Source organism: Neophocaena asiaeorientalis, unplaced genomic scaffold (genome assembly GCF_003031525.2).
Source record: "Neophocaena asiaeorientalis asiaeorientalis breed wild unplaced genomic scaffold, Neophocaena_asiaeorientalis_V1.1 scaffold129, whole genome shotgun sequence".
In the NCBI taxonomy this organism is placed as follows: domain Eukaryota; kingdom Metazoa; phylum Chordata; class Mammalia; order Artiodactyla; family Phocoenidae; genus Neophocaena; species Neophocaena asiaeorientalis.
The window spans coordinates 3,190,145-3,214,661 of NW_020172446.1; positions in this window are offsets into that span (position 1 = coordinate 3,190,145).

A 24,517-nucleotide genomic window follows, 5' to 3' on the forward strand; every position below is an offset into this window, starting at 1 on the left:
CCGCCCCTGCAGGGCGACTTGAGCCGAGCGCCCTCTATCGGCCGCGCGCGGGACTTGGGGTCTGTTAATGAGGAAACCCTACTGGGTGCCCTTTCCCTGATCCGAGTACACCCGGTTGAAAAAGAAAGCTGTCCCACTCACAACCTTCCTTACCTTAAACACCCACCCTTCCTTTTGGCTTTTGTTACCTCGGATATAAGCCCTGAAGACAGGCTCTCCCCATTTTCCTGAGTATGGATTGCTGCTAAAATATGAGGGGCGTTCAAGACCTGTGAAAAGGCTTGCAGAAGGACTTTTCCTAAACCACTCTTGTTGATGACGGGAATTATATTTGGATGGGAATCTGCGTTTTGAGTCATTTCATCAAATTACAGTCCCATAACACCTGTCAAAAGAATAAATATGAGAGTAATAGGCATGCTTCCTTTCAGACCCATCTATAATTATAATTGAGGAAAAGAATACAGAATTTAAACTCACAGCGACTGCCAGTATCATTCTTTGAAAATGAAATAATGCTGTTTTATTAAATAGGCTCTCCCCGCTTTCTAATGTTTAGAGCTAAAGTGCTTCTCTGAATTGATTTAAATACAAGTTTTATATCCTGAAAGAGATAAAGATGAGTCTTTATCTTAAGACAAACCCCCTGTTCAATGATGCCGCTGATCTTCTCTCAGCTGATGCCTAAAAGGGAGTTAGGTTGTTAGTGGATAATATTGCTTCTGTTCACGTCTCTCTTCTCTAGGGCTTTTAAAACCTATTTGTAATGAAAAGGCCGATTTCCTTACACAGACAGACTCCATGTGTAGCTGATTTAACAAGATAACTTTTTATTTTTCCCTTTTTTTTTCTTTTTCTTTCTTCTTCTTCTTCTTCTTTTTTTTTTTTTTTTTAAGGAAAACATTGCTCCCTGGTGGCACCTGGGGATCTCTTTTCCTCCTTTAAGGTAAGAAAAGCAGGAGATATTTCTTAACAGAAGTGTTTTTTAAAGTTTTTCTCTTTTTTTCCTAACCTCCTTTAGAGTCTCCTTCCCCACTTCCTCCCTCCCTTCCTTCCTTCCTTCCTTCCTTCTTCCTTCCCTCCCTCCCTCCTTCCTTCCTTTCTTTTCTTTCCTTCTTTTTTATCCTTCTTCACCTAACATACTTGCCTTCCTCCAAATCATTTGGGGGTTCCTCCCCTGAAATATTCAGATAATGACCTCAATCCTTCAATTTAGTTTCAATATGTAGACTTGGACCAAATATATCTGAAGCATACGATTGTACCCTCATAAATCAGCCCCCTTATTTACACATGCATAGTCAGAGGTGCATCGTTAGTGTTGATCCAATCGATAAATCATTAAGCTTTTAGAGCCCTTTTAAGGAACAATCTGTAGTCACCATCCATTCCTGTTTTCAGCCTTAGGATCACTTAATATTTTGAAGAAATATTACAGTCTGTTCTTTGGCCCTATCTCTCTTTTGTGCCTTGATCGCTATGTTCCCCCATCAGAAACATTGTTCTGATACCTAGATCTTATAAAATATTCAAGATGCAAGCTGTTCACGTTACCTCAGAAAGACTCCACCTTCAGGACCATGGGTGCCTGTTCTGTCTTTACAAACACACGAGATTTTACCTTTCACAAACATTCCTTATAAGCGTCCAAGAAAAAAATAATAATAACCCAAAGTAGAGTAGGCTTGGATACCAATTTCCAATTGTTTTCCAAATCATAATGGAAGCCTAGATTGTGAACTAATTGGATTGTAATACTTTTAACGTGACAGCAACCTTAGGTTCTTACAGCTTGAGTAGCAAAACTGAAGAATTCTTACCAGTCCGAACCTTCACAAAAATGACACCAGCCCCACAATCTAATGAAAACCAACCATTCTTACCATGTCATTTTCCTTTTTCCACTGACATTTTAGCAGATGAGCACCCTCACGTCAGACTGTGCACGATATTTCGAGATGAACAGAATTGAAAGACTTTTTACTTGAGAACTTTGTCAACCAAGAGTTGGCTGTCCAGGGGACATTTTCTCCCAGGGGCGTTTTTCGACTTCCTAAGAAATACATCATTCTGTTCTCTTGATTTCTGACAATATGTCATTTAACCTGACAACTGCAGGTTTGTAACCATATCTGTGGGGAAAGTTACAAGTCCTGAAGTTTCTTCTAGTTTAAACCTGTTTTTAGATTTCAAAGAGACAAGATACATTTGCATCCTCTGATTAAATCAGGTTATTGTCTCAAAGGCTGACCATGTAAATAATTCAAATTCATTCATCACTGTACAATAGATTTAATAAGCATAATAAACACTTTGAAGAAAACACTTAGGACGCTTGGTCTGCCCTTGTTCTCATTCCCCATTATCTCAGATTTCCTTGTGAACAGATTGAGCGGTACTACGGGGTTCTCTTCTATTCAAAATATGCAAAGTTGCTATCGACCAGTTTGCAATTTGCATGTCTCAAATCCTGCCAGAACACAGGGTGAGGGGCATGAGGTGACTGGTGAATGTGCCAAAAGGGGACATCAGGGTGAAAATGGAAACCCCAGTGAACAGATCTTCTCCACCCTGGGGTATTGCAAAACATAACCCTCGCTGACTACTGAAGGTTTCTTTTTTTAAGACAACGAAGATATTGGGTATGAAAGGTTACGTGAAATCTCAGACAACTGGTGTCTTTTTTCTTTAATTGCTGGGTTGAAGAACGGGATGAGCAAGGATTTAAAGATATTTATAAAAAGAGTAAAGAGGGAGAAGGGTACAAATGAGACTGTTCACAACACACACTTGGAGAGTAATTTACCGCCTGGGTTTTAGCCTTCCTGGACCTCTCTCTGTCTTGTGTTACTTTCTGCAGCTCCATAAATCTAAACTTGCTGACTGGTATATATCATTCTATATTCTTAGTGTGTTCTGTGGTCACATATTTACAGTGGCCACACGTGAGACCACACTGATAATCAGATGTATGTTATCTCTGAATACTGAGTCTCTACTTTTTCATCTCTTGAAAATATGCTCAATGTCTCCTGATTTCAGATTATAAATAACATGCACACGGACGTGAAATTTTTTGTATACATCAGCTTTGGAATGGAATTTTCCCATAAAAAGTATATGTGCCTGCTGGGTGTGTATATGGAGATATTAACAAAGGAGTGAATGTGCTTGGGAATATTTTTCTGTTTTGCATTTTGATGGCGTTTGACTAAAGATCCACTTTAAAATTACCGTGTTCACGAAGTGTAATTCTGTTTCCACTGACTACATCTGCAGAGCCTTAAGATGGCCACGGACAAGAATTAAATGCCACAGTTCATAGAAATGGAGACTGTTTGAAATGATCAACTTTATTAAATAGGATTATTTGGAGGAAGATGAGAGACAAAGCATAGAGGGCGAGGTGGGAGAGAGAAGAGCAGGACAAAAAAAGGGAGGAGTGGAGAATGAGAAAAAGTAAAAGGAAGTTATCTTTTTGATCCTTCCCCAAAGAGAAAGGCCTGATAAAGTTAAGTGAAGCAGCCCTGAACAAAAGAGCATTATTAATTAAGAGAAACCATTATACATTTTGGCCAGGAAGTAAGGTGTTTTGGTCAATCAAATAGGTAGTTAATAGTTACCTTCCACTTCAGCGAACATTTGTTGAGACTCCTCCACGTGCAAAACTCGGTGCAAAGCCCGGAGTCTTAGCAGAAGGCTCTGGGCTCCATCTCTCCCAGTCCGGCTCTCCTGTCCTTCTCCACTTTTTGTGAGAAGCACATCTGATCTTGACACTGTCCTCCTTTAGCCCCTGTAATGGCTTCTCAATGTTCTCTGAATAGATATTCCAGACTCCTTGCCACATCCAGCAAGACCCTGCAGGGTCTGCTCTCTTAGGCTTCACTTGGCGTTCCCAGTCCCCTGCTGGGGCCACAGTGGGCTTTCAGACCCTCAAATACCCCATGTTCCTTCCATCCTGCTCCTCCTTTAGATCAACTTCCCTGATGTCCCTACTCCCACTAGACACTGGGGCAGATAACCCTCTCCTCCCAAACAGTAGCCTGTACTTCTCTCTGAGGCATACATCACAGTTTATAATTATATAACCTTAGTTTGGGTTCCCCCAGAAGAAGATGACTTTGAAGTGAGGGTTCGAGAGCAAGTAATTTATTTGGAAGGTGAGCCTAGAAAATATCCATTAAGGGCAGTGAGACAGGGAAGGGAAGGCAGCCCATAAAGAGAATCTTGACCAGCAAGTTACCACCAAGGGCAACAAGCTTCATCCTGCTGGGGAACCAACGTGGAACACACACCTCAGTTATCCCACCGGAGGGTCGTGGGACCCCGGGTACTTATACATCAGTCCCTGTTAGTTACTGGTTGAATGACGCTCTCAGCGGCACTGACCCCCTGATACTTCTGGCTTGCAATGCTCTCAGGCAGAGGCGCAGATGCTGGCAGCTGCAAGTCAGCCAGGTAATGCACAATGTAAGTCTCAAGGAATTATGGGTGAGGCACTGACATTTCTGCTAGTTACATACACACGTGCATTCACATTTAATACATACGGATATACGTATGTTGTCTTCCCCACTAGAGCCCCATGAGAGCAAAGACTGAGTAGCAGTGTTGCAGTGTCCCCGTACCTGTGCCCCACTTCCTGTGGTCCACCATTAAAATCACGCCCCCTTACCAAACCCCTCAATTCCCTGGTTCCTCTTGCCCTCTGTCACACATGCTCTGGATGACCCTGTCATCCTCCTTCTCCAACCTGCACCCAAGTGGATTAATGTTGGCACATAGAGCTGATAAGTTTCACTTTATTTTTTTTTAATATTTATTTATTCATTTATTTATTTTGGCTGCGCCGGGTCTTAGTTGCGGCATGCGGACTTCTTAGTTGTGGCATGAGGACTCTTAGTTGCGGCCTGCGGACTCTTAGTTGAGGCACGCACGCGGGATCTAGTTCCCCGACCAGGGATGGAATCCAGGCCCCCTGCATTAGGAGCGCAGAGTCTTACGCACTGGACCACCAGGGAAGTCCCATGTTTCACTTTAAATTTATGATCCAAACTCAAAGGCATACTGGATGCTGCTTGGAAAGAAAATGACAATTTCTCAGAACTCCCACAGCCCACCTCCACCCTCCCTCTCTGCTCATTGAAAAGTTAGACACCCTCAGTCAAGAACTTCCTCCCCTTCGCACCCCTTCTCCTTTTCTCCTGTTACAAGGAGGAAAGTGTCCTTTTGCCTTTGAAAAAACCAAACCCCCTGCTGGTCCTCTGGATTCTGTCCCCTCTGCCTTCCCGCAGTTTACCCCTCTCTCCCACATCATTAACCTCCTCTTGTCCACCTGTTCATTTTAAGCAACGTACCACCGTGGTCCATAGGCCTTGCTACTCAAAATGGGATTCACGGACCAGCAGCATGGGCCTCACTTGGGAGCTTGTTAGAAATGTAGAATCTCCCACCCCACACCTACACAATTAGAATCTGCATTTTAACAAGATCCCCAGGCACGTTAACGTTTGAGAAGCGCTGGGCTATTTATGTAGTCTATTTCTCCACCCCCCGCCACAGCCAAATTTTATCCATTCATTCGACATATGTTTAATACCTACAGGTACCAAGCAATCTTCTAGGTTCTGGGGATACAGAGAAATAAAACATGACAAGATCACTGTGCATGTGTGGCGTCCTGGTGGCAGAGAACAGCAAAGAAAGAAAGGATACACGATCAGATCATAAATAAGTGTTTTGCAGAGAAATAGCATATAGTCATGCGATAGTCACCAGAGGGCTACTTCAGATCACTCCAAAGAAGTGACGTTTAAATAGAGATCTAGGGACTTCCCAGGTGACACAGTGGATATGCATCCGCCTGCCAATACAGGAGACACAGTTCGATCCCTGGCCCGGGAAGATCCCACGTGTCGTGGAGTGACTCAGGCTGTGCGCCACAACTACTGAAGCCCACACACCTAGAGCCCGTGCTCTGAACAAGAGAAACCACCACAATGAGAAGCCCGCGCACTGCAACGAAGACCCAAGGCAGCCAACAATAAATTAAATTTAAAAAATAAAAAAATAAACTGATATCTAAGTGAAGGAGTCATCATGAGCTGTCTACACACGCTGCCTCATTTCTTCACTCATTCACCTGTTCACACTTTGGGGGATACAGTAGGCTTCCACCTTCATGCCACTGAAGCTGCTCTTTTCCGGACGCGCAGGCTCAGCGGCCATGGCTCACGGGCCCAGCTGCTTCACGGCATGTGGGATCTTCCCGGACCGGGGCAGGAACCCGTGTCCCCTGCATCGGCAGGCGGACTCTCAACCACTGCGCCACCAGGGAAGCTCAACTGAAGCTGCTCTTAACAAGGTTTTCAGTGGCTTCCACGTTGTCATAAGCCATGGCTCATTCTCTGTCCTTAGCTTTCTCTACTTTCCAGCAGCCTTTGCATCAGCTGAAAACACCGTCCTTCTTGAAACATCGTCACATTAGGTTAGTTATGTAATTAACATTTTCTTCACCATATAGTGTTCAACATTAGCTCTTGCTAGAAAAAAAAGACTTTTGTGAGTAAGAGAAGAGAGGGCAGAGAAGATAAAGGGGAAGGAGATAAATGAGATATATTTTATTCAAGCATAAACATGTAATTCCAAATCAGACAAAAAAATACATTTTATGTGTTTAAAAAATCCTATGTCATGTCCAGTGTATCTGGAAGTGAGAGACATAACTGCTTTGATCCAGGTCACAAAGGAAAATGTTGATTCAGTGTTCCTTCCAGACCAGCCTCTCTGAGCCCTACATTAGTTCTCAGGGGACCTGGACAGGAAGGAGAGCTGGAGGGGGCTAGGAGGCTTCCTGCAGGACCACGAGTCTAAATCCCCCTCCCAGTCCTGGAGGGCGGGTTGGTGAGAGACAGGGAGACTTCAGAGGGGGAAGATTATTTGCTGGAAACTACAGAATCTTACCCAGGAGATGGATGGAAGGTATTATTAGCCTGCTGATGTATGGAAAGACCTAATTCAGCACCGGGAAGTTGGTTTAGGGATGTCAGTGTGTAGTGTACCAAAATGCGGGTTCATAAAAGTAGAGGACAGTCTGTGTATCACATTTACCACACATGGATTGTTAAGGTATTTCTTTTTAATTACCAAATACTGTTAAGCCCATCGGGAGCGCTGCCCTAGTACTTGCATGCTGAAGCTTGGTCCCGGTCCACCGGGCGATAGACCCACAGCCACGGATGCATGCATACGCCATCATGGTTGCTTGACACCCTGACTTTGTGGTTCTCTGCCGCCCTGGATCCAAGCTCATCAGCACTTGGCTCTCTGTGGTTATGGGGATATGTTCAAAAGTAAAATAAAAACTCAGAGGTTAGGAGATGGTTACAGTTTCATGCCCCTGCCTACCACAACAGCAGAGGACAGTAGTAAGATCAAAAGAAGAATATATTGTGACATGTGAAAATTATATGAAATTCCCATTTCGGTGTCCATAAGTAAAGTTTTATTGGAACACAGTGATGCCCGTTCATGTACATGTTGTCTCTGACTGCTTTTGTGCTCTGATGGCAGAGCTGAGCAGTTGTGACAGAGACCACGGGTCCCTCGAAGCCCAAAATACTCTCTGGACCTTTAGAAAAAAAAAATTGGCCAGTCCAATTTGCAGAGTGGTCTGCAAAAAGCGGTGCAGGTGTTTCAGCCTTGGATGCTAGGTTCTGTGCGACGGAGCCCTGACCTACCTTTGCAGCATTCCCTCTAGTGCTTTCCTTCATGTCCCTCCTGTAAAGGCCATGGTAAACATCTTGCTCCTCATTTAGATTTCATGCTGTTCCACCTCTGTGCTTTCTTCTTGCTGTTCCCCTCTTCTAGAAACCACACCCTACACTCTCAGTTTGCTTTTATGCCAATTTACTCCAACCTTCAAGCAGGCCTTCCTAACTCCCTCAACTATAATTTATTCCTCCACCCTCTTTTTTAGCCATAATTCTTTCTGTACTGTCTCACGACACACCAGTTCTCTACTTTGCATTATAATTATTTATGCACATGTTTTATTTCCCCGCTAGACTATAAACTCCTTGAAGAATGCATTGGCTCATTACAAAATTAGCATTCTGAGAACCCTGATTTGCATCACACATAAGATCTCTTGTCTTCAGCAAAAAGGAGTATACTTATGACACATATAATTGGCACTTATCACACAAATCAATGATAATGGGGAACAAGGGCAAGATGGTTAATTAAAACCCCCAGCAAATTCCTCCAAAATTCATTTGCCTTCCCTACCATTTTACCAATATGATATGCACTGGTTTGTATTAAACCCCCTTTCTGCACACTTTGTAGATGTGTAACTGCACTGCTCACTATAAAGTGAGTAGCAGCAAAAAGACCAGAAGTGAATAATCCACCAGCTGAAATCATCAAGCCTCCAGTAATGGGAAGCTTTGGGGGCATTCTTTCCAGCGAGGGTTATGAGCCTCTGAACTTTCCACCCCCGGGGCTGCATAAAGATTTGAATTTGTTTGTATGTCATTTGGAACTTAGATATGGAATAATAATCTTTTGGTACGGCCCTGATACTCAAAAGAATAGGCAAATTTAAAGTTAAAAAGTAAATCAAACAATCAAGTTCCCTGCACATATGTTTGATAACGAAGGCCAAATATTCTACTGCAAACATTAATTCAACAAGAGATGATAAAGAAATAAAATAAAGATGAAGAGGAACCCTGCTTGCCAAAGTACCATATGCGTCTGAGATGATTCTCGGCACCCATGACTAGTGTACACAAATATTGTGTTAAACCTCTCCTCCTAATAGCCTCATTTCTCACATGCTCTTCAGAGGGAAAAATGTGATGCTAATTTAAGATGACTTATCCTGCTAAGCACATAAATAAAAAATAGTTCAGAATCCAGAACATGACAGAACTCCCCTTTCACATCTAATTAAGTACTTTTAATTGGCAATTCAATTGGCAGACTGTATATTTCAGGCTGGAGAGAGGAATGCAGAACAGACCCCTAGTAAGATCCAAAGGAGGAGTTGTGGGGCATAGACAATTGCTTTATCGTATGAGATGCCGAAATGGGATGTCAGGCGACTATCTGTACATCTGGGAAGGAATTAGCAGTGAACAGGGCAAAAGCTAGAGGGTCTGATCATGATTATAAAATGTCATTTAGAAAGATATTTACATTGTTAATTAAGCAATGAAGCTGATAACTGCTAGGCTGTAAATTGTGCTAATTACCCCGGTGCCTTGGAAGGTTTTCTAATCAGCCAGATCAATAGGCTCCTGGTTTATGCTAATAATGCAGTGTCATCCTCTCAAGTGCTTTGCTTACAGCACTCTGAACCCAGTACAGCTCCCGCCCACTGTCCTGTGCTACAGGCAGCCAGCATTCAGCTGTCTGCCCACATCACAGCGGTGAGGCTGATGCCCGCTCACCCCCATGGCCCACAGCGAGGAAACAAGAATCCCACCATGCACCGCGCCTCCACCGATTGTTCAGGAGAGAGGGCTGAGCCTTTGTGCTCTGTGAGATTTTTATGTGGCCACAGCCCTGTCTTCTTCCGACCATTAGAAATATCACATGGTCCTGAGAGATAAGGGCCACAAAGGAAGACCTAGATGCAAGTCTCTGCTCTGCCATTGTCTTCGATGAGATGACCTTCTTTGATGAGATGGTCAAAGAGGGTCAAAGAGGAGACCTTTTTCCAGTCTCCTTTGTAGCCATCTCCAGCCATGTGACTAGGTCCTGAAAATGGGATGTGAAGAGATGGGAGACGTGCTGCTTCCACCTTTAAAAAGGTCATCTCATCAAAGAAGCAGGACACACCAGTTGTTTCCACGAGGCTGAGTGTAGACCAGGTGAGCGGGTCAATTCAGTTCAACTACTGGGTGGACTTCTAGGGGTTTTTGTTTGTTTAATCACTGAATTAAGTGATTGTTAGTATGAACAGACTGGTCTTTTGAGCCAGAAGAACCAAACCGCTTCCAACACAGCATCAGTCTCTCTGGAGCCCCGGCATGACAATAAGGGATCTGAAATATGTGACAAATGACAGAAACAGTCCAATGCCACGTGCTCTCATGTGTTCACCTGGCTCTTATTCATCCACAGGAAGGCGGAGAATGTGCATGAAGGAGACCCAGAAATAATTCCTTTACCTCATCACAATCTATAGTTTTTATCTTTTTCCCCCATTAAAACGCAAACCAAAAGTCAGCAGCTGGTAGCCAAGTGGCCTGGTTTGAAGATGAATTTTCTGTTTCTCTCTCCTTCCTTGGTAGGTGTCCTAGTGAACAGTCAAGATCCCACGTGGAGGGTAAACAGGGCAAAAACGAGAATTAGCAAAGGGCTTGGGTAACTCACGGGTTGATAATCTGTCTCCCAATTACCGAGAGTCAACTACACATGAATTTTAAGCCACAGCCCAGGGAGAGCTCGGAGGGGGAAAGCCAGGGTGAGAGAGATGCAGAGGCACGACAAGGGTGGGAAACAGCTGGTATCCATCTCTCCTCTTGAGAAACAGAGCTCCTTCTGGGTGCCTCCGCATGGGGCTCCCCAGCTTTCATTGCCAGCTCCGGGGCCCCCATGGGCAGAGCCTCCGAGTTCAAGGCCAGCTCCTGTGCTGGGCTTTGGGATGGGGCCCAATTTGTTGAGTTGTTTCAGTGCTTTGATGTGTAAACTAATCATCCGTCATTGTGCTCTAATTAAACTTAAGTGGTGCAATGGATTTGCTGTCATAGAGGCCAGGGCCCTTCCTGGACTGGGGGAGGGAGGGGCGGTGTCTGTTGGCCGAAAGCAGCCCTGCCCCAGGAGTGCAGAGAGCGAGGAAATGTCAGACAGGAATCTGGAAGGAGCTGGAAATGCTGTTTTGGGTCCGGGAGGCTGGAGGAAAATGTGACAAATCAGAAACTAGGGCAGGTCTATGAGTCTCTGATTTCCTGGGTGATGTCGCCCTCAGCATGAGTGTCTAGACATAACAAGCTCAGGTCAAGTGGGTAATCACAAGGTGACCTTACTGTTTGCCATGGTAACAGACCTCTCAGGGGCCAGCTGGCCCTGGTATCACCAAAATGTAACCCAGTTGCATAAGGTGGATGAGCTATTTCCACCTCCATGAGCCAAACCCGCTGATCAAAATGTACAGGGAAGGTAGTATCAGGACTCTTTAGAAACTGTAGATCCTCATGACTATTTACTCACCCCTGCCTCCCTTGGTATTTAAAACACTTCTTATAAAAGAAGTGTTTCTAGAATTACGAAGGGGAGAGTGGGTCCTCCTTCTGAAGGAGAGCCAGAGGAAAGTGGGAGAAGATGGTGGTGGTACAGTTGACATCGTGACATGTGTCCTGGGAGTAAAGTCACTGGTCCTAGTTCTGACTCTTCCCTGGCTCAAGTGATCACCAAAGGGCAGGGAAGAGGATGTTTATGGCCCTTACTGCTTCCACATTTTGTGAGAACTCCACATGGATAATACTGGTTTATTTGTACTGTTGACTCAATGTAACTGATAAATCCCATTCCATAGAGACAAGGTAATGGCATAATGACAAAACTCTTCTCTTTTTCACCCATGTATTCATTCAGCAACTATTGATTGAGTATCTAGGTACAAGGCACGCTATACGATCAAGGCTGTGCAAGATACAGATGAAAGAATTCATGCTCTCAGAGGACAGACAAGATGACCATACATGATTCAACAGTTGCAAGTAATTCAATAGAAAATGTAACTTGGCAAGAAAAAAATAGGTCAAGCATATCATATGGAACTATCTGGACATCTACAATAAGACAGTATAAGAAAAGAGAGTATAACCAACAAGGTCCTACTCTATAGCACAGGGAACTATATTCAATATCCTGTAATAAACCACAATGGAAAAGAATATGAAAAACAATATGTATATACAGGTATAACTGAATCACTTTGCTGTACACAAGAAACAAACACGACATTGTAAATCGACTTTACTTCAACAAAATAAATGTGTAAAAAAAGAAAAGGAAGTGTGGCAGACACTGTTACTTCTGCCCTCCCCACACCCCCATATCTGTTCTTTCCTTCTCTGGCAATAGAATTTTAATCTTAGATGTTTGACCAGATGAAAACTACCTTTTTCCAGTCTCCTTTGTAGCCATCTCGAGCCATGTGACTAGGTTCTGAAAATGGGATGTGAAGAAATGGGAGATGTGCTGCTTCCACCTTTAAAAAGAATGTGGCCTGTCTTCCCTCTTTGCCTCTTCCTGCTGCCTAGAAGGCAGATGTGGCAGTGAGCCGCCTTCACCCGTGCAAATAAATGGCGAGTACTACAGGTGACAGAGCTACTGGCCAGCAGGATCCTAGGTATCCCACACCATGAAGGCACCTTATCACTGTAAACTGCTTCTACTCTTACTCGTACATGGAAGCAATACACTATCTTGTTTAAATCACTGATGTATCCCAACCAATACGGAGTGGAGCAAACCAATTAACAGAATGGTGCAGAGGAGAGGAAACTCATCATGAAAAATATTCAATTCTTCCCAAAATTGTTTTTCTTATCAAGAGCTTATTATGTGCCAGGCATTGTTTTGTCTCTGGGGATTCAAAAATATATGAAGTCCCTGACCTCAAGAAGGGAGCACAAAACATAATCTTTTTCTTTTTAATTTTTAAAAAAATTTTATTGGAGTATAGCTGATTTACAATGTTGTGTTAGTTTCAGGTGTACAGCAAAGTAAATCAGTAAAAGTTATACGTATAAATATATCCACTCTTTTGTAGATTCTTTGCTCACAGAGGCCATTACAGAGTACTGAGTTCCCTGTTCTATACAGTAGGTCCTTATTAGTTATCTCTTTTATATATAGTAGAAAACACAATCATTTAATATGGAAATAGCAGCGACAGAAATAATCACAGGGTGTCATGAGTGAATGGGAAATGGACAGCTATTTCGGCCTAAAGGCATCAGGCATTCAACCTGGGCCCAGAAAATCCAGGATGGATGTTAGTGGGGAAGAGGGGAGTGGAGGAAAGCCTGTTAGCAGAGGCTGCCATCTTGCCCGACTTGCATTAGTCCCATGACCTGGCATTGCTGCATGGGAGGGTCTCCTCTCTCTCCAGGTCCTCGCCAAACTCACAAACATGGTGTAAGTTGCCACCTTCTCTGGAACATTCTGCTGAGCCTCCCTCGCCCTGACTCTGAAGTAATTTCTCCAATGACACTGGTGTTGGGCTGCACCCTGCAGGATTGCAAGCCCTGTACTTGCCCAGCCTCAAGACCAAAGAAAGAGCCCGGAGTCAGCGAGAGAGACATCAATGGTTTCATGGATGGAGGGGCTTACATGTCTAAAGCAAGGTCCTGGAGCGACACCCCACCTTGCAAGGCAGACGGCGGGCAGGACGTGGCAGCAGTCTTGCTACCAGGGGAAGAGGGAGGTTACCAGTTAGAGGGGGAACTGAAGTCAGGTCGGCTCATCGGTTGCCAGGGAAACCAGCAGAGGGGGCGCCTCTCGCCGCCCCTTTGATAAAATATCCTAGTGGAGATAGTTCTGACCTAAAGATTAGAACAATCACTAGCTGGGTCGGGGAGCAAGTACACGGGCATTTGATTAGTCTCTATGATTAAGAGGGAAGGTCAGTCAGGTGAGCAGGGTGTAGGTGAAGCAGGCCTTGGTTGAGGAGGGGGACGTACAGAGAGCAAGAGAACAGCCATCCGGGGTGGACTGATCATACAATTGGCATTTAACTAGCAATGCAAGGCCATATGTCAAATAGGTCTGCAAGACTGTTTTCCCTCTCCTTTTGGGTTAAGCTCCTCAAGGACTGGAAAGATGTTTTCTGAAGTTCTGTGCATCCTGCCTCACACATGGCACAGAGCCAGAAACTGGGGAGCCCAGAGTAGTATAAAAAGGACTTGCACTTTGAACCAAGGCTGATAGAGGTTCAGCTCCCAACCCTTCCATTCGTTGGCTGTATGGGACTTTGAACAAGGTACACATCCCTCTGAGCCTCACATTCCTCACCTGTGAAAAGAGGAATAACAGAACCTACCTGGAAAAACTGTTGTAGCAACCGAAGAAGATGGTGTTTGTAAAAGTACCTAGCAGAGTGCCTGGCACAGAAGATCATTTCTTCTCCTTTTTTAAAGAAATATTTGTCCAGAAAGAATCCTTAACTCTGCACGTTATATCATTGATTAGAAACTGCAATGCACACGCACTCCGCTCACTCAAACTGACTGCATGATGAAGAGTCTGGAAGATCCCAGTAGATAGAGCCTAAGTTCAGCTGATCTGTCATGATCATCACTGATACTAAGCAGGGGAAGTGCGTGTTGATTGTGTGAAAGGCAGATAGGAGGAGTTTGCTGGTCATTTCTGCATCCCATTTACAAAGTTGGCTGTTAAGACTTGCCAGATTGGACCTACAAAGCAAAAATTGTTGTTAGCAACCCAAGCCGGGAAAATAGATCACCCATATCCTGGATGCCTCCTAGTAACATTTTTCATAGAAAGGAGATAAGACATGGTATTTGCAGTTGCCTGACCTTGAGTTTTTGATCCCTCCCACACACAGTCCCATTCCCCCAGCCCTCCCCCCCAAGAAAAGCCCGTTCCTGCCCTCGTCGTCCCTACATCAATAAATGGCACCACCATCACCCAGTTACCAAAGCCAGAAACCCAAGCTTGGGTTTCCTTGATTCCCTTTCCCTTTCATCCACATCTGTCCTTCAGTATCGATCCTCTCCCAACCTATCTCTTGAATATCTCCTCTTCTATATCTATCTCACCACCAACCTAGTCTAAGCCACCATTATCCGTTGCAGAGAACCTTGCCACTCAAAGAATGGTTTGGGGACCAGCAGTACTGGCATCACTCTGGAGCTTGTTAGAGATGCAGAGTCTCAGGCCCCCACCTAGACCTGGAAAATCAGAATCTGCATTTTAATAAGATCCCCAGGTGATCCATTTGCACATTAAAGACCAAGAGCCCTGCAAAGTAATACGGGAGCCTCCTAACCTGCTCTCCCTGTCCTTGTCCTACCTAATTCCAACCCGTTGGTCTGGGCCCAATTTGCTAATTCCCACACCACTCAGATAGTGTAATTTTTTTTAATCTACACTGACACATGGCACAGGTTGGCAGTTCTAATTTTTGACAGATTATTTCTCCCACCAGACCGAGACAAGATTTCTTGTTTCCTCCCTGAGCTGGTGAGGGAAGGTATTTTAAGCCATTTCATTGGGGGATTGGGAGACCCCTTTCAGGGTCCTGCGTTTATGAACGGATTTCAGTTCTAAGTCCCCTTTTCAAGCGGGCGCAGCACAGACATGAATACTCCAGCCCCCATCCATTAGGGTTTGTATTCTGGAACTTTCTCCTGGCCTCACTCCCTTCCCCACTCCCCCAGCAGCCAGAGTCCACTCAGGGTCTTCCTGCTCTGTGTTTAACTTTCCCCTTAGTCTCTGATCCAAGATTCTTTGCCTTTCTTTCTATCAAACTCAGATACATAGCTCAGTTTCATTCTGTTTAGTTTTGTTTTTTCAAGTGAAAGGCATTCCTATGTGTTTGGGGGTGGAGAGGAGAAAAAAGGATCCTTATTGGCCCAACTTATCCTGTTACTAGGCAGAGCCATCTTTTTAAAACTGAGATCAGACCCCACCACTCCACTGTTTAAAACGGGTCAGTGGTTTCTCCTCTTGTTTAGAACGAAATCCCAAACCCTAAGTAGGCACTCTGGTCCCTGACTACTCAACTCTTCGGCCATTTGTGCCCAAACACACAGCCATCCTTTCTGCATCTCCCACACCAAGGACTTTGCAGCCTCAGGGTCTTTGCACCACCACCGGCCTCCCCTGGAAGGCTCTCTGGCTTCACATGCTGATTTCTTCTGTCCTTAGGTTCTAGCTTGGATGGCCCTTCCCGAGAGAAGGCTCCCCATCCCCTCACCCCCACCTATCACACTCAAATGCCCTCCCAACTCACTCTGAGGTAGCTGCTCATCACAACCAACAATTACTTTGTTTATTTGTATGTTTACTTCTTTACTACATCATCCTCTCTAAAATGTAAATTCCATGAGGTCTCAGACCAGATAGGCACCTCGCAGGTGCTCATATTTGAGAAATGATGTGGTTGAAAAAATGACGCTCTAGGACTGTCTCTCTGATGCAGTAGCCACTAGCCACATAGGGATTCCGAGCGCTTGAAATGTGGCTGGTCCAAACTGAGCTGTGGGGACTTCCCTGATGGTCCAATGGTTAAGACTCCGTGCTCCAAATGCAGGGGGCCCGGGTTTGATCCCTGGTCAGGGGATTAGATCCCACGTGCTGCAACTAAAAGACCCTGCACGCGGCAACGAAGACCCCGCATGCCGCAACTAAGACCCAGCACAGCCAAATAAATAAATAAGTATTAAAACAACAACTGAGCTGTGTGCTCAGTGCAAAATACACATTGGATTTCAGGATTTAATATGAAAAGAATGTGAAATGCCTCATTAATAAAATTTTCTATCGATGACATGTTGAAATGATCATACTTTGAATTTTTGTGTTAAATAAAATATATTTTAAAATTTTATTCCGCATTAAAAATATGGCTACTAAAGAATTTCAAATGTGTGGCCCACATTATATATATATAATATATATATATTTTTAACATCTTTATTGGACCATAACTGCTTTACAATGGTGTGCTAGTTTCTGCTGTATAACAAAGTGAATCAGCTATACGTATACATATATCCCCATATCCCCTCCCTCTTGTGCCTCCCTCCCACCCTCCCTATCCCACCCCTCTAGGTGGACACAAAGCACCGAGCTGATCCCCTTATGCTATGCAGCCGCTTCCCACTAGCTATCGATTTTACATTTGGTAGTGTATATATGTCCATGCCACTCTCTCACTTCGTCCCAGCTTCCCCTTCCCCCCCACCGTGTCCTCAAGTCCATTCTTTACCTCTGCGTCTTTATTCCTGTCCTGTCCCTAGGTTCTTCATAACCATTTCTTTTTTAGATTCCATATATATGTTAGCATATGGTATTTGTTTTTCTCTTTCTGACTTACTTCACTCTGTATGACAGTTTCAAGGTCCATCCACCTCACTACAAATAACTCAATTTCATTTCTTTTTATGGTTGAGTAATATTCCATTGTATATATGTGCCACATCTTCTTTATCCATTCATCTGTCGATGGACACTTAGGTTGCTTCCTTGTCCTGGCTATTGTAAATAGAGCTGCAGTGAACATTGTGGTACATGACTCTTTTGAGTTATGGTTTGCTCAGGGTATATGCCCAGTAGTGGGATTGCTGAGTCATATGGTAGTTCTATTTTTAGTTTTTTAAGGAACCTCCATACTGTTCTCCATAGTGGCTGTATCAATTTACATTCCCACCAACAGTGCAAGAGGGTTCCCTTTTCTCCACACCCTCTCCAGCATTTATTGTTTGTAGATTTTTTGATGATGGCCATTCTGACAGGGGTGAGGCGATACCTCATTGTAGTTTGGATTTGCATTTCTCTAATGATCAGTGATGTTAAGCAACCTTTCATGTGTGTGTTGGCAATCTGTATATGTTCTTTGGAGAAATGTCTATTTAGGTCTTCTGCCCATTTTTGGATTGGGTTGTTTGCGTTTTTGATATTGAGCTGCATGGGCTACTTGTATATTTTGGAGATTAATCCTTTGTCAATTTCTTCGTTTGCAAATATTTTCTTCCATTCTGAGGGTTGCCTTTTTGTCTTTTTTATGGTTTCCTTTGCTGTGCGAAAGCTTTTAAGTTTCATTAGATCCCATTTGTTTATTTTTGTTTTTTTTTCCATTTCTCTAGGAGGTGGATCAAAAAAGATCTCCCTGTGCTTTATGTCATAGAGTGTTCTGCCTGTGTTTTCCTCTAAGAGTTTTACAGAGTCTGGCCTTGCATTTAGGCCTTTAATCCCTTTTGAGTTTATTTTTGTTTACGGTGCTAGGGAGCCACATTATATTCTTATTGGATATCGCTGGTCTAAGAGTGAAGTCCCAGGAACCGGAAGTGGTGACCAGCATGATTTGAACTCACATCTGGTTTAGGTCTGATCTGGTCTTACTGGGTGCCTCGGGAAGGTCAGCGATTTGGGAAGCCATTCATTCGGGCACCGAGAGCTCCTGACTGTGCTGAGGGATGAGCCCTCTCACAGGGGAAAAACAAACAGCCGCATCAGGCTTTGTTCTTAATGCGCCTCCTAAGTGCTGATGACACCCCTGCTGGGTCCAGCCTCAGGGGAAACAGCGGGGAACTGATTGACAGCCATTAAGAAAATGGAATTGAACGGCTCAGATCAGACATCAAGGCAGAGACTTTATCAAGCAAGCATCAGACCCTGTCAGCTCTCCAGCTAGGAGGAAGGCTTGCCTGGAGAACCTTAGTTGCTTGTGATTATCTGACAATCTCCTATGCAGCTTAATATTTTAGGATTAGAATTGTAAAGAGACACTAGCATGTACTGCTTGCCATTCATCAGCCGTGTGGGCAAGTCAGTTAACCTCCACCTCCCTCGGTTTTCTCACATGTAACGTGGTGATAATAATTGTACCTACCTCAGTGTTGTTATGAAAACAAGATGCGCATCAAACAACGCACTTAGAACACTGCCCAGCACACAGTTAGTGTTCGGTGGAGACTACTTGGTATTCTTATTATTGCTATTTATGTTTAATATGAAAACTTTTGTACAAAGAGCCTTTTTCTAGAGCCAAAAATCAAGCTAAAGCCTAGAGGTGTGCTCCTTATTACCCCACAAACAGGACAGCTGGGCCTGTTTGTTTGTTTTTTCGATCTTGTTAGTTTATTGAATAAATCAATCCTGGGGAAAGAAAAAACAGAACTAGCTTTGGGGACAGAGGTCGGGGAAGTGAGAGAATCCCCCGGCCCCTGTGGTGAGGGTAGAGGGGTCGCTTGTAAAACTCATGTTCCGGGCTTCCCTGGTGGTGCAGTGATTGGGAGTCCACCTGCCGATGCAGGGGACGCGGGATGCATGGCCGCTGAGCCATGGCCGCTGAGCCTGCGCGTCCGGAGCCTGTGCTCCGCAATGGGAGAGGCCACAACAGTGAGAGGCCCACGTACCGCAAAAAAAAAAAACAACTCATGCTCCTGTTCGTCCTTCTTGGTGACTGTCTTGTCTACCGGCAATGGACCCATCCTGAAATATTTTTAATCTAAGATTCTTTTGCTGCTCTAGTGGTCATTTATCATTTTGGCTGTCAAGTTTGCATCTCCCTTTTTCCCAGTACCCTGATTTTCTTTTGGGAAATAAAGCTTCCCTCATTTTCTGTGGGTGGCAATTCCTAGCATCCCTCCCAGTATAAGCCCAGGTCCTGCCTCTGGGTCTGGGTACAGACTGGGGCAAGCATGACCTAAGCTGCTCAGCTGGACAGATGTCCTCTTGAGCACCTCACTCATGGGAGAAGGAGCAGGTTCCAGGTTAGTCTCTGCAGCCACAGTGGGCTCACCAGCCTGTCCGTGCAGTGAGTCCGTTGCTAGGGCCCTCACGGTCCCGCCTGCACAGCACTTTTTCCTGTGAGCTGTCCCTCAACAATATTCTTCAAATCCTTTCCTTTTTCTGCAACTTGGGGAAAGTCAGTTTCTGTTGCTTGCAAGCAAAAACCCCAGTGATGAAATCCTTATCCCTCCCTTTACTTTCTCCCCTGCTCCCGGCTCCAGTCTTTGTTCCAAGTGTCACCAGAATATAGAGCAGACCAGATGGTCAGAGGAATTGGGCTTCTATAGGTTCTTTCTTCAGAGTTCGAGGGTAGGAGAACATTCCACTTTCCATTAAACAGCCTGAAATCAAACGTCCTCTAACCCGCAATGTTATGACTGGAGAGAGACAGCATCCTATAGTGGAAAGTAAACTTTGTAGTGTGAGGGACCTGGATTCAAATCCTACCGCTTCCTGGCTACGTGACCTTGTGCAATTACTTAATTTCTCTGATTATCAGTTTTCTCATATGTACACACACACACACACACACACACACACACACACACACTCTCTCTCTCTCTCTCTCACACAATTGTAGGGCCTGGTAAGTCTAAAATCTGTAGGGCAGCCTAGAAAGTCAGGCAGGAGATGATTCCTCAGTCTTTTTTTTTTTTTGGCTGTGTTGGGTCTTCATTGCTGCGCGCGGGCTTCTCATTGCGGTGGCTTCTCTTGTTATGGAGCACGGGCTCTAGGTGCGTGGGCTTCAGTAGTTGTGGCACGTGGGATCAGTAACTGTGGCCACGGGCTTAGTTGTTCCGTGGAATGTGGGATCCTCCCAGACCAGGGCTTGAACCCATGTCCCCTGCATTGGCAGGCGGATTCTTAACTACTGCGCCACCAGGGAAGTCCCAATTCTGCAGTCTTGAGGCAGAATTTCTTCACCAGGAAACCTCAGGTTTTGCTCTTTGGGCCTTCAACTGATTGGGTGAGGTCCACCCACATTACTGAGGGTCATCTCCTTTATTAAAGACAGCTGATTGTAGATGTTAACTATATGTACAAAATAATTTCACAACAATGCCTAGATGAGTGTTTGAGTAAATAACTAGGTACTATACGCTACCAAGTTGACATGTGAAATTATCACAGAGATCATAATACTACTCTGTATCCTTGAGGATTAAACAAGGTAAGTGCCTATATAGTTCTTAGCACAGTGCCTGACATTTGCTAGGTAGACTTAATAGATGGTAGACTTAATAGATGGTAGACTCTATTCTCAGAGGCAGAAAGGATAATATCATTCATGCAAGTCCTATGCACTGGACTCTATTCTAAGTACTTCACAAATATTAACTCATTTAATTTTATCCCCCACCAATCCTAGGAATTTGGTAGTGTTGTTTAAATGAGAAACTGGAGGTCCAGAGAGGTTAGGTAAGTTGCCCAAGGTCACACAGCTAGCATGCAGTAAGCCAGGATACACGTGACTGCCCCTCTGAATCAGGCTGCCCCTGAGTGGTCTCTCCAGCATGTGTAACTCAATTTCAGTTAAAATTCTGAGATGATGCGTGCCCTGCCTTGTCACTTTAAGTAAAACTCCACCCAGTCCCACCAACCTGGCCAGATTTAGCTGCCAACATGTTTTAGAAAAATATTTTCGGGTAAAATCTCACACCCACACCACACACCCACTGCACTATCACCTGCCACCCATGATGATTAAAAAGCCAACACCTTTCCTTTAAGGAAACTTGGCAGAGGTCTTCCCACACATAAAGAGTGGCTCCTTCTACCCACTCCACTAGGAACATCACACACAAATGAATTTTCCAAACAAAGAAATTTCGAGTCAGAAATAAAATCACTCATTGTGGGTTTTCTGGAATGGATGACTATATAATATCCTAATCAAAAAGTTGGAATCACATTAGCATTTAGATAAAGCTTATTAGAAAAGAGATGAGGATAAAACAAGGCTCTGAGACTATGGGTGCTTCCCCAAGGCCAGTCATTACCGACAAGGGCAGGCAGCCAGCAAGTCTCAAAGTTGCCAGATTTTGGTCAAGTCCAAGAGGGACTCCAGGGATGCCCCTTCATGTCCAAAAGGTCTCTCAGGGCCCCCCCCAAATTCTGCATCCACTATGCCCGTTAAGGGCATTCAAGCAGCTCCTCTACCGATTTGAAGTTAGCTGGAATCCTCTCTTATAGCAGGTGTTTTTTTGTTTCTCAAGAATGTGCTGGAAATGTAATATTCAGAGTGCCAAAATAAAGATGTTAAGATCAAGGGCCGAAGAGTTCTTAACTGTGACTGCTTGTTTGGGACAGAAGACAACTCCATATGGCAGGGGTGGAATAGTAAATACACAGGAAGACATTCCCTGGTGCTACTGTCCTTTTGGAATAAGAAAGATCCCACACAGACCATGGGCCACGCTTGGGCAAACCCGTGAAATACAGACATCTTATCTCTGTAGAGCTTCGCATTTTCTGTCTTCTTGTTCCTCCCTGACACCAAGATTTTTTTCTCTCCTCTCCAGAAACTGGACTCTGGGAGCCCCCAGTCTAGAGACTGGGGCTGTCTGGTTGGGCAAATGGCTCCTCCACATGTCAATTCCAGAAGCCTCTTTCCACTTCCATTCCAAGAGGTGGAGATTCATACGCCAGGCCGGCGTGATCCTGGATTCCAAGGATGAATTTGGTGGTGCTTGAATGATACGGGTTAAGCCCTGGCGTTTGGCTTCTCCCTTGTCTTTTTCTGTCAATGTCAGTGTCAAATTAGGGAGAGAAATGAAATAGGACAAGCCAAGGGCAGCCTTTCTGGGAGTTATGCCAGGTTGGCAAGATGAGGCAATGTGCCGGCAGGAGGTCGCGACCAGGTCAGATGACAGAGAGAGAGGTGTGTGCAGGGACAGAGGGGGCGCTTTGAGTCCAGAGGACCAAGCTGAGGTCAGAGGTTGGGGAGGTAAATGGGAGGCAGCGTTCAGAAATGCAGACTGGGCAGGAAAGTCATGGTCTGAGCTTGAGATCCAGGCCAGTCACAGAAAAACAGACTCAAACGGCAACCTCCTTTCCTGGGCCTGGGGCTAGAGAAGAAATGAGGTTCATGAATCGTAAAGGAGCACATTTCACTGGTCCTCTTCCCTGTCAACAACTTCAGAGCCAAAAGCCCCCTGAAAGACATTCTTTTGTTTTGTTTTGTTTTGTTTTTTTTAACATCTTTATTGGAGTATAATTGCTTTACAATGGTGTGCTAGTTTCTGCTTTATAACAAAGTGAATTAGTTATACATATACATATGTCCCCATATCTCTTCCCTCTTGCGTCTCCCTCCCTCCCACCCTCCCTATCCCACCCCTCTAGGTGGTCACAAAGCACCAAGCTGATGTCCCTGTGCTATGCGGCTGCTTCCCACCAGCTATCTATTTTACATTTGGTAGTGTATATATGTCCACGCCACTCTCTCACTTCGTCCCAGCTTACCCTTCCCCCTCCCCGTGTCCTCAAGTCCATTCTCTACGTGCAAGACATTCTTATTGCACCTTCCAGTCATTTCCAGGAGTCCAGAGGGATTCTCAAGTGGTGGCCCTCAAATAAGTGGCAACCATGAGGCCCTAGTTTTCCCTTTCTAGGCTCCTTTCTGCAAGGTTCCCTGTGGGAACCTCCACTGCCCTGACAGAGCAAGCTCATGCGTCCATACCACCTGCCTCCCGCGTGCCCGGATCACTGAAGTACCCTCCGAGGTGCTCATCATCTCTCCTGGGCCTCCCCACTGCAGCCACATCTGCATCTCCTTGCCTGAGGGTTTTCTGGGGTGGTGGGGTCCCGCTCCCCACACAGAAGCACAGGTTAGAGAAATAACACCTCTGCCAGCCACAACAGCAGCTTCCCTCAACCAGTGACTGAGGGAGTTGGTATAGTTGGATGTTTTACACTGGCCCGCAGAGCTCCTCGGGAATGTTAAGGTCTGGTTCTCCACAGTGGTAACTCACTTAACGCACCTTTCATCGATCCTTTCCCTTCCCTGTCCCACTTCCCTGCATCTCCACTGTCATTTTCTGGGATCCTCTCCCAAGTAAATTCCTCACACTTAATGTTTGACCCTGTGCTTCTGGGTGAACCTGATCTAAGACACCTCCCTGTCCTCCCTGTGCTCCTACTGTTGACTCTTCCCGTGGCAACCTGAGTGGCCTTTGACAATCAGAGCAGATCACTGCCCTGCTCAAAACTTTCCAATGGCCTCCCATTACGTCTAGAATAAAAATGCAAGACTTTTATTATGAACTGTATGTTAGTCCATCCGGGCTGCTATAATAAAATACCATTCATTGGGCAACTCATAAACAACAAACATTTATATCTCATGGTTCTGGAAACTGGGAAGTCGAAGATCATTGTACCATGGGATTCAGTGTCTGGTAAGGCCCACTTTCTGGTTCACAGATGGTGCCTTCTAGCTGCAACGTTACATGATGTATGGGGCAAGGGAGCTTTCCCAGACCTCTTTTATAAGGGCACTAACCGCATTTGTGAGGGCTCCTCCCTTATAACCTAATCACCTCCCAAAGACCCCACCTCAAAATACCATTACCTTGGGCAATAGCTTTTCAACATATGAATTTGGGGGTAACACAAACATTCAATCTACAGCAGACTGCAAGGCCCTGTAGGATCTGACCCCTGCTTTACCTCTCTGTTCAGTCACTCTGCCCCAGACCCAATGGCAATCTTGCTGTCCCTCAAACACTGAGTTTTTTCCTGTCTTCTGTCTCAAGCATCTGCTTTCCCCTTGCCTGGAGAACTCTGCACCCAGATCTCCATGTGGCTCACTCCTCGTCAGTGTTATTCAGCTCAAAAATCACCTCCTCCAAGAAGTCTTCTTTGACTACCCACTTTCATGTAGCCCTATGCACACACCCAACACCTCAGTCACTCTTTATAATACTGATAACTACCTAAAGCTCTCTCGGGTACGTATTTTTTTACTTGTTAATCTTGTGCCTCCTGCTCTGACCTCAGTGCTTGGAACAGTGCC